Source organism: Ambystoma mexicanum, chromosome 8, assembly GCF_040938575.1.
Source record: "Ambystoma mexicanum isolate Mex_15411 chromosome 8, UKY_AmexF1_1, whole genome shotgun sequence".
In the NCBI taxonomy this organism is placed as follows: Eukaryota; Metazoa; Chordata; class Amphibia; order Caudata; family Ambystomatidae; genus Ambystoma; species Ambystoma mexicanum.
Genome location: NC_090929.1, coordinates 126,661,722 through 126,678,079, shown reverse-complemented (window position 1 = coordinate 126,678,079; position 16,358 = coordinate 126,661,722).

Below are 16,358 nucleotides of genomic sequence, written 5' to 3'. Positions count from 1 at the left end.
CACATGTGGGGTTTGTGAGGGTGCAGAAGTAAGGCTCTGAGACAATGGTGGTATGTTTTTGGGCAGAACATTTTACTATATGAAAAGGGGTTGGAAAAATGCACCCCTGTCCCTAAAATGAAGAGGGTTTTCCCTGCCTCTAAAAAAATGAAGGAAATTGTCAGAATGAGCCTCATTACGAGTTTGGTGGTCTAGAACTAAAGGTGCTGGTAGCAACCTACAGGCACCCTTTCTGAACCGACAAACTAGAAGTATCCCGGTTGGGGTCACTGAACTACCGGCAGGCCTGACCTGCCAGGAGTTTAGGACCCCACTGGCATGGTTTTCACTGAAGCAACAGTACCATTACTAACGGTGCCGGTGCTACAGTGTCCCCATTGGGATTGGAAAATAACTCTACCACTGCCCCCTTGTGATATTGTAAAACCAAAGTCTGGTAACTGTACTGCAAATAAGATAAGACCAACAGACACATAGATAAGTATAACAACAGAGTTTATTCGCTTCAAGCAGACCCAAGTTCAACACAACAATAGCTGTGGAGAAGTGAGCAATTTACAGAAAGGAAATCAAGTCTTTTATGCACCTCCATTTACATGAGTTCTGCTGCTAGTGCCATGTCATAGATAGTTTGCAGCTCCCTGCTACGTATAGAAAACATACATTCATCAGTGATTTCATGCATGTACCTTCTAACATTCTGACCTTAAAAGACAATGGACTGTTCTCACTGAAAGCACATTCTTACCAATATTATCTTACTTTTCATGACCAAGGGTTTCTGTGCATTGGTGTGTCTTACAGTTTATTTAGAGTAACCCTTTCCTGGTACACAGAAAATCTCCTGTGTCATAAATTATTAGTAGGTGCATTTGTGAGACCCACACAATTAAATAGCTGCAGACGAGAAGACACCACCGAATATCTTATCATGCTGGGTCCTGGCTGTATAAACAATGAGCTCATTGTTCTTTGCAACAACGTTTCTCTGTGGCTCAGCATGTCTGTCTGGCGAACATATTCCTTCCATCTCAAAATAGGAGATTGCAAAATGGAGTGAGTGCATGAAACAAAAAATAGAGGAGCTTAAGGCTAACCTGAATAAATGCATTTTTACAAACCCTTCTTTTAGCCTAAGCTAACCCATTTTTTATACATCACCAAATGTATGTACATCGATATTTCTACATTTCTGAATTTCCATATCCTGCATAATTAGTGCATTTGTCACATTCCCAGGGGATAAGCGTTCAGGTTGTAAGTGTTCCAGAGCACTAGAACACCACTGGCATAGCATGGAGCCTAAAGTAGGTAAGCATTGTATGCAGCAACAGCAACAAAGAATGACAACAGCGATGATAGCAAGAACAGAAAGTATTTTTCAACCCCATGCGGTAAACAAATTCCAAGCCCAAGTAATGATGTCCAATCTACCTTTCTTAACATGAATTTCCGACCCCAATGTGTGTAACTACTTAATAGTCAGAAACACAGAAGGGGAGGAGTCTCCTACGTAAACACAGCGATATGACCCTACCATTTTACAAACCCCTCCTCTTTCGTTTAGCATTGTGCCCAGTACCATCCTATTTTGAAGTGCAATCAGCCGAATAGCTCTCTGTTCTAATGTCATATTGAATAGTACATCGGTTGTCTTATCATTCTTCCTAATACTCGTGCAAACCTTCTAATAACTCAGGAGTTTATTGCCGGGCCCCAAAAAGGAATTATTGATTTTGACACATCCCCTAATATTTGGCCAGCTGTATCATCATCGATATCCCTCCTAGGATGGTGTTTCGATATTTCTAAGGTTGATGTCAAATAAACCCCTGGTAACAGTATTTCTAAGTAACATGTTCCCTTCCAATCTTTGGGTAACCATTGAAATGCTTGCTTCCCACAGACAAAATAAATTGATCCCCCAATGTGCAAGTGCCTTGTTTCATTCACCAAAACTGCAGTATTCATATATTTGTCATATGAATCCATGTACCTAGATCCTTCCTTACTCAGACAAAAGGGTACCGTGGTAGGATTATTGTTGATTGTGAATGTTGGAGGAGTCACTTCCCTATTCCCTACCAGTGCCATTCAAAATGATATAATTGATTGGTATGGCCTAGAATTCCTGTCTGAGCACTTGGTAGAGGCAGTGTTTGTAGTGCTCCTGTTAGCAAACACTGAGCATCCCAACGATAGTAGTACCTGCTGATCAAAAGTATTTATATTTGTCCCATCAAAGTTACATGTGGTACTGTCATTTCACCTACCAAACAACATCGCCCTAAAAGATGCATAGCAAGCAGACGACAATGGGAGAGGGTATATTACCACCCTAACCCGTTTCCCCTTGTTATGGAAGGTGGGAACATACCCAACAGTTGGTTTTGTTCAGTCTCGCATGAGTATCATTCATTATTCTTATGAAGGTGTTATTGAGATATCCCTCTCGGTGTTCATGATCAAGGGGACAAAGTGTGTATGTGTGTACATAGAAAGGAGACATAGGAGTGGAGCTGGCCGTGGGCAATAGTGGGCAGAGGGGTTGTGAGCTCTCCAGAAACCAGAAAACAGGCCTTAATATAAGTAGGATACAAGTCATATTAACTATAACTACATATTTAACTCTAGTCCACCACATTCCCCTAGTGTGAGAAACCTGAGGGAAATCTCCCGAGAGAACCCTGAGAATCCCTTATTTAGGTGGCCTGGGAAGGACCGTGGGGCTCAGACCCAACCATAGAAGTGGACGAGCGAGAGAGGACCACCTGGATTGGGAGGCACAGGGTTGTGCTCAGGGAAATACCCCAAGTGAGACGCAGTGTTATACCAAAGAAGAAGGTAAGACGGAGTCCCTGATGTTTTTGTAGGGTATACCACATCTGCCTCTCCTCCACACATCGCATCTCTCTTGCCCAAATCTAACAACCCTTTTTCATTCGGAAACCACATCTCCCAGAATCTGCGTGTTCTGTATCCTTCCGGAATGCTCCCGGTCATTCTTCTTCCCATTCTGTTGATTATTCTTTCTTGAAACCCCAGTATACTGCATCAACAACACACTAATATTCCCACAACTCCCCCTGTTCAGGTCACAATAAAAACTCTGGTTATTCCTGTTTTCACAAACCCTACCAACCTCACCCCTCTGAATCTACAAACCCTCCTGGGATCAGGAATATAATTCTTTATGACAAAACCCCTTTCTCTGACACTAACACTTTCACACACCACGGAAAATCACGGTCTGACACTTGGACCGTTTACCTGATATGTCCCAATACAAGGGTCAAGCAAAGTCAGGCAATTGACCAGAATCACTCACACCTGATGGGCCTTTCCCTCACCCATTGGGATAAAAGGTGGAGCAAGACAGCACACTATGAGCAAGGTAAACCACATGACGAGAGAGCTAACTCAGAATGGCAGTTCATGAGGAGGAGAAAGACGGCGCGAAGCAAGACAGTTACAAGGAGGGACACAACCTTGCCCTTTCCCACCAAGGCCTGTGAAACATTTGCGGAAGGAATCGTAAGACCGCAAACAATAGCCAGCGTGTATTGCAGCAGATGCCAACGGTACATGAGACCATTCTCCACTGATAACCAAGCCAGGGAGAGAAGCTTGTCTTAGTGCTACCAACCTTGACTCCAAAGAGAAGGAAAGCCAAGCAGTACATCACAGCTGGTGAGTCAAGGGGAGAGCCGATAACAAACCAAACTGTGTTAAACGAAAATAGCAAACAGCTAATTGAACTGTGAAAGTACAAAGAACCGTTGATACCAAAAGGGGGAAAACCAGCAACGAAGGAGTACGGCACCACGTGAGTGCTCACTCAGGAAACTCGCTGCGATTACCCGCATCATGAGAACTGATTGAGAAAATATGTGATTGACAAGGTTTGCAAGAGTGAACCCGAAAGAGGGATGCTGATAAAAGGGGGAAAAGTCTAAAGTCCTGAAATACATTGTGTCAACAAGAGTGAACCCGTCAAAGGGTTGTCCACAGTAGGAAGTTGTGTAAAAAGACATTAAGGCCTATGAATACAAAAGACAAGAATATATTTTAATACAAGCCACAGTGATCCTGACAAAGGGAATTTAAGAAGGGCCTGAACCCACAAGAGGGGGATACAGGGGTTAAAAGCCATCGCCCATCAACACGGAAAAATACCAGAGAACATTGTTTAGTAAAGATATTTGGCTAGTGCAAGCTGCATTGGAAAGGCTGTAGTGAACCTGGCCGAAGGAGGCTTAAAGCACGAAGGATCCAAACCTGGCAAAGGGAGATCCAAGGGGCAAAGAGCAGTCGCCCAGCGGGCAAGATCACCAAAGGAACTTTTTGTCTGTTTCTTGTTTTGGTGCAGCAGGCCTTCTAAGGCAAGAGACTTTGTTGGAACGAGACTTGGCCCCAGTAGGTCCCAAAATCAATAAGAACTGTTTGCGGATCTGAGACCAGAAGAGGGGTATCCAGGAGTAAAAAGACATTGCCCTACGTATAAGACAAAAGTAACTTTTGTTTAGTATTTGGAAAAATGTCAGGTCCTCGGAGGCAAGATACGTTTTGGAGAAAAGAGACTTAACCAATGAAGGCCCTGATTGCTTAGAGTGGAAGTGTCAGCTTGTGCTGGGAAAGCTTGAGTGTGTGCTGTGCTCCAGAAACCTATCTTGTCCCATTCTCAAAATGTGGGGAAGGGAGACCCTGACTACCGCATCCTGACTTATTATTTGTGAACACTTCCCTCTTTCTTGAGAAAATTATCCCACACTTCTTTTGTATTTAGTGTAAGGTTTGGCAATAGGTTTTTCTAAGTAAAGGCCCTTTTATTTGACAGAGACACCACTAGGACTGCCTTATTATTGCTTGATGGTCGAAGCTTGCTCCAATCTTAGATTTAGGTTTAGATTAGGCATTTATCTCACCCATTTGCAAAGTTCAATAAACACCCTTGAACTGTGATCACTTGTGTCTGTCTTTACTGTTTCCACCATGAGCTCCTTACACTGGTCATTTCAGCGGTAAAACCTTCAAATTCGTTACTTAGTTTAGTTTAGTTTATTATTTGTATAGCGCCGCCTGGCCCTAGGGCATCCAGGCGCTTGCGATGAATACAACAAGAATAATACAACAGAAATGTACAAACCGATTACATATTTACAAATTTACAGTCTTGGTGCATGCTAGTAAGGTAGGGCTAGGCAGTTTACGTTTCTTTGGATAGAAGCCAAATTTTGGTGTTGTGTCTAAATCTGTGAAAGGAAGGTTCTGATCTCAGCTCGAGTGGAAGTGAATTCCAAAGTTTGGAGGCAAGCACGGGGAAGCTGGAGCCACCTGCTTTTTGGAGCTTAAATCTTGGGATATTTAAGCAATGTGTTTGAGCTGATCTGGTAGGGCGCGCTGGGGTGTGGTGATTGAGATTGTCGGATAGGTATCTGGGTGCTTGGTTAGCTAGGCATTTGTGTGTGAGTGAGATGGTTTTATATTCAATTCTTTGTGGTATGGATAGCCAATGGCAGGTGCGTCTGGCGTCCGAAATGTGTTCATGTTTGGGTATGTTCAGGGCTGCTCGCAAGGCGTTGTTTTGTATGACTTGTAGTTTGTTGATGTTTTTCTGACTGGTTCCCAAGTATAACGCATTGCAGTAGTCAACTTTGGAAAGGACTAGCGCTCTGGCTAAGGTGATGCAGTTGGATGGTGAGAGGTAAGGTCTGCTGGCATTGATGAGTTTACAGGTGTAAGCAGTGGCTGATGATATGGAATTGATCTGTCTTGTCAGTGTGAGGGAGGAGTCGAGGTAGATTCCTAGGGTTTTGACGCTGTTAGAGACGATGATGTTATTGCCGTCTATAGTGAATGCTTGATAGAGTTTGTCGAGTTTATTAAGTCTGGGTTGGGAACCTAGGAGAAGAAGTTCGGTCTTGTCGTCATTGAGGCATAGGCCATGCTTGGCCATCCATTCTTGGATAATGGAATAAATGTTGTTGAGAGCAGTGAGGTCGGTGGAGTAGTCGCCTGTTAAAGGGATCAGTATTTGGGTGTCATCTGCGTAGTTGGTGTAGATGACACCCAAGCGGTCCAATATGTCAAAGAGGGGTTTCGTGAACACATTATATAGAGTGGGGGAGACGCAGGAGCCCTGGGGGACACCGCAAGTGACTGGGGCTGGGATGGCAGAGGCTGTGGGTGCGTAGACTCTCATGGATCACTTAGTCTATCAGTGTCCGTTACGAAGCCTCACTGATATAGGCTTTATAAGTTCATCCGTGGTTGGAACCTGACCACGTGGCCTATCTTGCTTGGAGTCTTCTTTTCCCTGCCACCCATCTACCTCCAGGCATCTTTGGGGGTATGGAGGGTATATCATTGGTTTCTTGTGGGTGCAGAACTAAAAATACCACACTTTCCTACCTTCAAGAAGTCCTTCCCTAGCTATTTCCATGGTCGAAGATTGTATCTGGAGACCCTGAGCACGGAGTGATCCTCGAACAGTGTGTCAGCGATTGGCAAAGGTGCAACGTCTGGCTGCTTAAAATCTGAGTCACTGTATTCTCCGTCACTGAAAGGTGCGTGCTGAGAAACGCATTCATGTTCAGAATCACCCTCCCCCTCCTTTACCCATCTGTCATAGGGAAAAGGCAAAGGTACTCGTTTCAGATGTGCTTCATGTATCCAATGTTCCTTGCCTTCCACTCGCAAAGCAGTCTGGGTGGTCAATAGTACTTGTAGTGGCCCCTTCTAACGCGACTCAAGGCTGGAGTTACGCTGGAAGTCTTACACCAAAACGTTGTAGTCAGGGCGAATGGTGTGGTCAGTGCCCATGTCTCGACCAGGCAACGTTTCTCACACCTGTTGGTGAATCAAACACAAGTTTTGAGTTAACTAGTTACTATAGTCTAGCAATAATGGATACTCAATCTCTGACAGTTTTCTTGGCCTGGGTACATTGCACACATTAGCAGGTCTTCCCATCACAATCTTATATTGGGACAGACCTATTTTTGCTTGGGCTGCCATTCTCATTGACATTAAGGCTAACGGTAGGGCATCAGGCCATTTTAGCAGCCTGTGTGCACATATTTTGGCTAACATGCTCTTCAGGGTACAGTTATGTCTCTTAACTAATCCGCCCAATTGGGGATGGTTCGTGGACTGAAATGTCTTTCTTATCTGAACGTTAGCATGTGCCACACTTAGATAGAATTTGAATGTTAGTATGTCCAACACTTAGATGGAATTGTGAACACTGTCCTGCACCACATGTAAACAGGATTGTGAATGTTAGCATATGCCACACATAGATGGAATTATTAAGGTTAGCAAGTGCTACACTTAGAATTGTGAACACTGGCCTGCGCCGCATCTAGACAGGATTGCGAAGGTTAGTATGTGCTACACATAGATGGAATTCTGAAGGTGAGCAAGTGCCACACTTAGAATTGTGAACATTAGCTTGCGTCGCATCTAGATAGGAAGATAGGATTGTGAATGTTAGCATGCTGCCACACTTATATGGAATTATGAAGATTACCAAGTGCAACACTTAAATGGAATTGGGAATCTTAGCATGTCCCACACTTGGATAGAATTCTGAACCTTAGCCTGAGTCGCTTCTTGATGGGATTGTGAAGGTTAGCAAGTGCCACACTTAAACAGAGTTCTGAATGTTAGCATGTTAAATATCATATAACCCACTAACCAAAAAAAAGCAAATTTCTCGCCTTACTTATCTCACTCAAAAAACTCACACAACCATCTCTCGCACAACAACCCGCACACACTTCACAACACCGCAACAACACATAAGCAGCACACGAGGACTGATATTAATCCGATACTCGCACCAAAGCTCAGCACCCGGTGTATTCCGAGTTGAAGCTGCCAACAGAACACCACTCCTCTCACTATCCTACTCCTCCTCACCTTACTAACCCACCACATCCTCTCATTTGCAGGTCCGCCAGAGTGCCTGGGGACCAACTTTGTTGGTGACGGTGCACGGTACAAATACCTTTAACATTTAACATCTGTAATTCCTCAATCATGTGCTTGGTGACCGATGCTATGAAGTGGGAACCATTGTCTGACCAGATCACCCTTGGTAAACCAAAACGAGGGAAAGTACTCTTTTAGCATTACTTTTGCACTTGCCATTGCAGTGTTATCCTTCAGAGGGAAAGCATTGAACCTCTTTGCTAAATGCACAAACTACCACTAGAACGTATTTACCATTCTGACATCTTTCCATGTCAATTAAATGAATGTTTATTACCTCGAAGGGCATGGAAGGCGGACCAAAGCTGCCCTTAGGTACTGGTGTTCCGTTCCCAATGTTATGCTACAAACAGATCATGCAATTCTTGACAAGAGGTCCGCTATTTTGGGGATGTTGGAGCTCCTCCATACCGGGTCTAGGTGTTTACAGATGCCTTTTACGCTTATGTGGGCTAGGCCATGGGCCATGGTCACTATAGCTTGTACATATGCATGAGGTAGCATCCATCTCTGTTTGTCATAGTCAACCCAACAACCTTCCTCATCTAGCGGGCTGGTCCTGATCCCCACTCTTTGATCTCTTCAGCTGTGGCCTCGGCCAGAATCTCTTTTACACTGCTAATGCCCTCTTCCACCATCCCAGTCTCGGCGACCCATCCAGCAGGTCCGAAAATGTACATTGCAGACTGTAAATCTTGCTATTTTTTTGGCAATTTGGTCTGCGGAAGCATTGCCTTTCCCAATACTGTCAGTGATTTTCTGGTGAGCTGCGCATTTCATTATTACTAGTTGGTTAGGTAATGCTATTGCTGATAAAAGCGGTACTATCAAGGGACCATGCTGAATCTTGGTACCATGGGATGTTAGAAATCCCCTTTCAGACCATAGTTTCCCGAATTGTGAGCTACACCAAAGCATACTGACTGTCCGTATAAATATTTACTTTCAACCCTTGAGATACCTCACAAGCTCGAGTCAAGGTAATTATTTCTGCTGCTTTGGCAGAGTTGTAAGGAATCCTCCAAGTTTCTACCACTGTATCTAGTGTGGTGATTGCAGAGGCAGCAGTAGAAGTGCCGTCGGAAGTTTAAAGCAAGAACCCTGACAAAATATAAGAGGGGTGTCAGTCAAATCGATTCTCCCTTTTCTTTCATTTTCAGTGATAAAGATGCATTTATGATTGGTATCAGGAATGCTACTGTCCTCAAGGAAAGTAACAGTTCAGCTGGGTTCAACATTTTACATAGTTTAATTTTGATGTGAGTTGAAAATAAAATGAGCTTGTATCTAGCAGATATGAGATTCTGGGCTTACATTCTGTTCAATAGTACATCTAATGAGTGAGGCACAATGACAGTAAAAGAGTGACCCAAAACCATGCCTTTGCTCTGTTTTACTGATGCAGCAGCAGCATCCGCAGCTTTAATACATTTTGGCAAAGCACATGCAACAGGGTCCAACGTGGAGGAAAAATAGCTGCATGGCATGTTCTTTCCCCCATGTTCCTGCGTTAAAACAGCCAAAGCACAACCATCTCTTTCATGCACAAATAACACAAACTCCTTAGTGTAGTTTGGTGTGCCCAATACTGGCGCGGAACACAAAGGAGTTCTGAGCATATCAAAAGCATCTTGACAAGCTGCATCCCAGGGTAGAGGTAGAGCTATATATTTTTTCATTAGTGCTATCAATGGCTTAATTAAAAGGGAAACCTTCGGAATGAATTGCCTGCAATTGGAAGTCACCTCGATAAAAGTTCTAACATCAGTTTGTGTGTTTAGAAACTCCATGTCAGAGATAGCCTGTATTTTTTCTGGAGCAAGGCGCCTACCCTCCTTCGACAGGAGGTATCCTAAGTAGGCAACCTCCTGTTGACAATATTGGAATTTCTTCAACAAAGCCTTGTGGTCATTGTTAGCCAAGTGTGTTACCAACAATACAGTGCCCTCTTGCAAGCATCCTCAGAAACTGCGGCAATAAGTAGGTTGTCAAAGTACTGTATCAATGTGCAAGATGAAGATAATTCTAAAGTGTCCTGTTGTTCCTTGAGGGCCCTACCATAAATGGTAGGGCTTTCAGTGTATCCTTGGGGTATTCTAGTGAATGTAAACAACAACCCCCTCAGAGTAAAGGCAAACAAGGACCTACTGTCGTCATGTATCGGTATGCTGAAGAATGTGTTTTTTAAATCTACCACAGAAAAATGGATGACCTGGGCCGGAATCAAAGTCAAAATAGTTGTGTTGTCAGTCACAATGTGAAATTGGGGCCAAACTATTTTATTGATGGCCCGTAAATCAAGTACAAAACGGTAAGGCAGTGCGTTGTCACCCTTCTTGTAAACAGGAAGTATGGGACTGTTACAAGTGCTACCTGTAATCCGTTCAATGACACCCAGATGTACAAGATCTGAAATGTTCACTGTCAGTGTGGCTTCTCCATCCACTGAAACCTTGTATTGTGGTACATCCATTAATGTGACATTTTGCTTTAACTGGATGTGTACTGGTTCAACATTGAGCATTCCCACTTCATTATCACTAAGGGCCCATAAATGAGTGGGTACACTTTGCAATTCACTGGATAGTGGGAGTGCTAACAATTGAGATGTAGAAGTGCGCTGCAATGAAATAGACAAATATAGACCATCGGGTGAGCAGTAAATAACAGCATATCATTTCTTCAGTAAATTCAAACCTAACAAGTTTTCACCACAGTTAGTTGTCAATAGAAAAAGACATGCATCAGTGAATGGTCCCAGAGAAATAGGTACCGGTTTGGAGACCGGACTTATCACAGGTGTGCCAGCGAACCCTACAGAAACATTTTGTTGCCCTGACAGAGGAATATCTGGTATCGATAGGTGATAAATGGAGCACTTCTGTGCACCAGTATCAACTAGAAATGTGTGTGGCTTATCCCAAACTTGCATTGTCACGTAGGGTCCTTTTTGATTGACAGGGGTAGGGACAGGCTCCAGTCCGTCATTCAGGCTGTCCTAGCCAAAAAATCTGTCATCAGATGTGTAGTCCTCGTAAAATATTATTGTGAGGGAGTACTATCGAAAATAAATGTGCGGGCTTAGTCGGGTGTTGTGTGTCTCTATTTGCTATATTATTGCTGAATTGTGGAGGCTGGAAAAACTGGCTTCTATTTGGTCCCTGCATGCCATTACTACGTCCCCTTCCTCATCTTGCGTACATACTGTTTCCCTTCTGCTGGAGTATTGAGCACTGCACCCTCCACTGGTCTTCTGGCTTACAGTAAGCACACTGGTTCTCATTCACTATGCCAGTGTGTTGCATAACCTTTCCCCTATTTTGGGCATATCCTCACGGTCCCCTAGCTACCTGCTGTAACAACACCCTAGTCTTCAGATCCACTTTCTTCTTTTTTATCTTTTCCTTCTCATTGTTAACTCTGTTATCATAATACTGAGCCATCAGCAGTATTTCTGAAGGTGTCTTTATCTGCAAGGAACTCTCCGAAGCCATGATTTGAGACTGAATTTCGGGCAAGAGAGAACATACAAATTTGTCAACAAACAATTTCTTTCCCGATTCAATACTCAAATGTAGTCAGAAAGCACCTGCTCAAATCTATTGAAATACTATGTTGCCCCTTTAGATTTCCCTTGCATGTAGGCTGTTAATTTGTCCCCTATAATCATTTTCTCTGGTACTAAAGTCTTACATTTAGCAAGGATGGCGTTAGGTAATGCTAATTTCTTCTCTGGAGGTTTCTCACCTGCTTTTCTCTGTATGTCGGCAGCCATGAGTTCTGCCCATGTTCCCCACAATACCCCGTTATCATCTATGATCCTGATTTCCTTCCATAAATTGGAAGGTAAAATGACAGGAAATAATGTCTTTTAAGGTAAAAACGGATAAAGCCAAGACCAACTGTACTTCCTTATAGAACCCGGTGGGGTTCTTTCTTATGTCCCGGATGGATAGCTTAATCGTGTTAACTTCTTGTCTGGAAAAGGGGTCATATACAAATTGTTCAATATAGTGTGCGGAAACTGTTGTAGCAGGCCCGTCACCATTGGCTGGCTCCTCTATTTGTAGGATGAGTGTCAGAGGCACCTCTCTCATGGGTATGTGAGCGGTAGCCTTTTCAATCCTATTGTTGGGCAGTAGAGCAAAGACAAGGGAAAGCAAAAGGAGTGTAGTGTCATCTGTAAAGGTGTGCTTATATATTTTCATAACATCTGCTGCACAACACAATTTCCTTTTAATGTATTCGTCTTGTAGGTATTCAGCCAATATTTGTAATACTTGTTTCTGAATGGATGGGGAGTATTGTTAAAATGTGTCATGGATCTCCATACGGGAAAGGGATGTATTAGAAATCCATTTAAGAGCTTCTCTAGTGATGATGCGCCTTTCTGCAGTATTTTTACAGTGTTTGGGGGGAGTGCTCTTCTGAAAGAACATCTTGTTTATTAAAGGATGAGATATTCCTAAAGCATCTAGCTTTGCTATATGCAGTTCTTCTTATATGAGAACAGCTCAGATAGGTGCTGATGTGCTTCTTCTAGTTTATTAATGGTGCATGCTGAATGATTTAAATGTTGCAATTCTCTGGGTACTGCGGTATCAGCGAGTTTGCACCATTCTCGGGCAAGTGTTTTTCCCATGTGTTCTAACAAAATATTTTCGTTCAGGGGTATGGTAGTCAGTCAAAATATGTGAGACAGTTAATTCAGTCCCTTCCAGTATATAGTCTTCTGCTGATACTTCTAATTTTGCCTTCTTCTTCTCTGTCACAGTGCTACTAATCCATGCTCTCTGATCACTAAGCAGGTGTGAATATTGCAATAGAAGAGTTTCGGGTTTGGAAGGGGCAGGGGAGCTGGGTGCATAGCTTTAAGGAGCTCCGGTGTGGGAGGTGAGGGGGCCAAGAGTCAGTGTCGGGTACATGCAGCACTGGTCAAGGCAGCGCTGGTGTGGAAGGTACATAGGGAGATGGTGCAGTCGGATGTTCTCGTCTTTCACTCAATAGTGCATCCGTTAATTTATCAGCTGTGTGCAGCTCTTTGGATGGGTATATTTTGCATATGTATAACTGTATTGCTCTATCTGTCACCCCATTACAGTCTTCCTGTTGCTTTCGGTCATGCACTAAAGCCTTTTCTGCTTGGGTCATATGTTTGCGAGCTTGCTTCTGCCTACATTTGATGTGCTGGGTTGCCTCTTTGCGCCAATCCTTAACTGCATCAAAAGCAGTTAGCCTAGCCTTTTTTTTGCAATAAAACAGTCTCCAAATGCTGTATCCTTCCCAGTTCAAATGAGCCATGATCAGGCCATGATCAGGCCATTGTAAGTCAGGTATATGTCTGATCTGGTGATGCCAAAGACTATTAAAAACAATTGCTCCTAACTCATATTTAATATACATGTCATAAGAGGGAGAACCTTCAGGTGGAGCAGGCTGTTCACATTCTAACCCAGTGGGTTGTGTTTGACAACAGCACATGATTGGCCAACAAGTGCACATTTGACTGAAACCAGGCATTTTTACACAAGACAGTATCTCACCTGGCAAATATTTTGCAAAATATTTTTGGACAACCAACTCGAATGAAACTCACCTGATTTCAATCAAAATTAAACTTCCCCCATCAAACGAAAACCGTGGCTGGTGGTCTTCAAAAGGGCAAAAACTCAGTTGCAAATCTACAGTCTGGAACCCTTGTCGGGATGATTGCTGGGTGCAAATGGCGATGTGGATCGCTAGTAGCAGCTGTGAGAAACTTCATCTCAGATTTGGCAAGGATCCCTGGTACTCAGTGGTCCCAACGCTTGGTCCCCATCCTTGATATATGATGGATCATCCTCGAAAGGGCCCCTTATTGGGCACCAATTGTAAAACCAAAATCTGGTAACTGTACTGCAAATAAGATAAGACCAACAGACACAGAGATAAGTATAACAACAGAGGTTATTCACTTCAAGCAGGCCCAAGTTCAATACAGCTGCGGAGAAGTGAGCAATTTACAGAAAGAAAATCACATCTTTTATGCTCCCCAGTTTACATGCGTTCTGCTGTGAGTGCATGTCATAGATATTTTACAGCTCCCTGCTACATATAGGATTTTCTGTGCCAACATACATTTGTCAGTGATTTCCTGCTTGTACATTCTAACTTTCTGACCTTAGAAGACAAAAGACTGTTCTCACTGAAAGGAGATATTCCTACTACTATTATCTTTGTTTTCATGAAGGAGGGTTGCTGTGCATTGGTGTGTCTTACAGTTTATTTAGAGTAACCCTTTCCCGAACATACAGAACATATCTCCTGTGTCATAAACTATTAGTACATGCATTTGTGAGACCCACATAATTAAATAGCTTCAGACAAGAAGGCACCCCTGTATATCTTATCGTGCTGGGTCTTGGCTGTTCAAGGCCCAAGTCTGTATAAATAATGAGCTCATCGTTCTTTGCAACAACATTTGTGTGTGGCTCAGTATTTCTGTGCAGCAGACATATTCCTTCCAACTCAAATTAGGAGATCGCAAAATGGAGCATAAAATTAAAAATGGAGGAGCTAACGGCTAATCTGAATAAATGCATTTTTACAATATAGTGGTGGCACCGGGATGTCAGGCAGCGGCAACAGTGTTATTTATTTTTTATTTATTAGCATTTATAAAGCGCACAGCAGCCATTAGGCATCCTGGTGCTGTTACAAGGAAACGTGCCGGTGACAGATGAAAAAAGGTTAGTGGTTACATAGGATGCAGAAAACTTAGTTACATGTTATGCTGAGTAACCAGATGGAGCTATTTGAACAGAGTGGTTTTGAAGGTTTTGCGAAAGGTGGATGGTTCAGCTCTGAGTGTGTTGGGTAGTGCATTCCACAGTTTGGGAGCTATGTGAGGGAAACCTATACCTCCGGCGTTTGCTCTTTTGATGTGGGGAACGCTGAGTTGGTTGGCGTGGTGACTTCTTTTGGGGCGTGTAGAGGTGACTCTTGTGATGGTGTCAGATAAGTAGGATGGGACAGAGAGATTGATGCATTTGTGCGTGAGGGTGAGGATCTTGAAGTTGACCCTTTCCTTGACTGGGCGCCAATGTGCGGCTCGCCTGTCCTGTGTGATGTAGTCTCTTTTGGGGATGCTAAGCGCTGCGCGGAGCGCATTGTTTTGCACTATTTGGAGCCTGTTAAGATTTTTGGCTGAGGAGCCTGTTATGGGGTTGACGGCAACCTGCAGGTAGCCCCAGCGGGTTACCGCCAATCTCGTAATGAGGCCCAAATGAAAATCCATCCCTGTCGTGTCTCAAGAAGCCTACTTCGAACCCTAACAGCCTAAACCAACTGTGCAAGGATGATTTCTACCTAAAGTTAAGTGTTCTTTGTAGATCCAACCAACAGAAAGGCTCCCAGTTATTCTGGTATTAACAAGTGGCAAAAATAAAAAAAAAATTCAAAACTGTAGGACTCCTGGGTTAGGGTTGTAATCCTTTCCCCTAAATTCCATCTTATAGAGTTTCTCGATTTTGGGGCCTCCTGGGCCTGTACAAGCTCATACAAATGTCAATAGGCAGTTCACAAGAATGTACTCTTTATGCTTCTCCTATGTGTCCCACCAACTTGGCACACTCCTTTTGCCAAGTGTAGGAGTTGGTTCAGTTTGTACTCTTCACTTATTTTAAGTGCGGGTCCCAGACTTGCATTATTCAGAATGGCTTTGTTTGCTTCCCTGACAAACAATTGTCCACAAATGGACTGTCTCTCTTTTAGGTGTGGGTCCCAGAGGTGCAATATAACTCCATGGTTCACTTTCCTGCCAATCAGCTATCCTTTCATGAACTTCTCATTTGGGTGCTGGTGCTCGACTCGCAATATTCAAATCGGCTTGGTATACTCTCCTGCCAAGCCTTTGTTCTGTCATGGACAGTCCCTCTTTGGGTGCGAGTCCCAGACTCGTAATATTCACCATTGCTCGGTTCACTCTCCTGCCAAGTAGTAGTCCCAGTATGACCTGTCTCACTTTGGGTGCCGGTCCAGACTCGCAATCTTGAGATTGGCTTTGTTTCATTTCACATGGGTGCGGGTTCCAAACTTGCAATATTCGGATTGGCTTTTCTTTCTGCCTTTCATATGGGTGTGTGTCCCAGACTCACACTTTGTTCCCAGGATCCCAGACCCTCTTGCTATGGCTCCTGCCTTTGCCTCCTTGGTACCGCAGACCTCCTGCACCACTCGGTTAACCCAGATACCCGTTTGCTTCCCTCTGGTGCCTCCGGTCACATTCGGGGCTTCGTCATGGTCAGCAGTGGCTTTCCTGATGTTAGCTTCTTCCCGGTAGTGCATCCTCTCTTCGGGGCACTTTGCTGGTACTCTAGATGCCC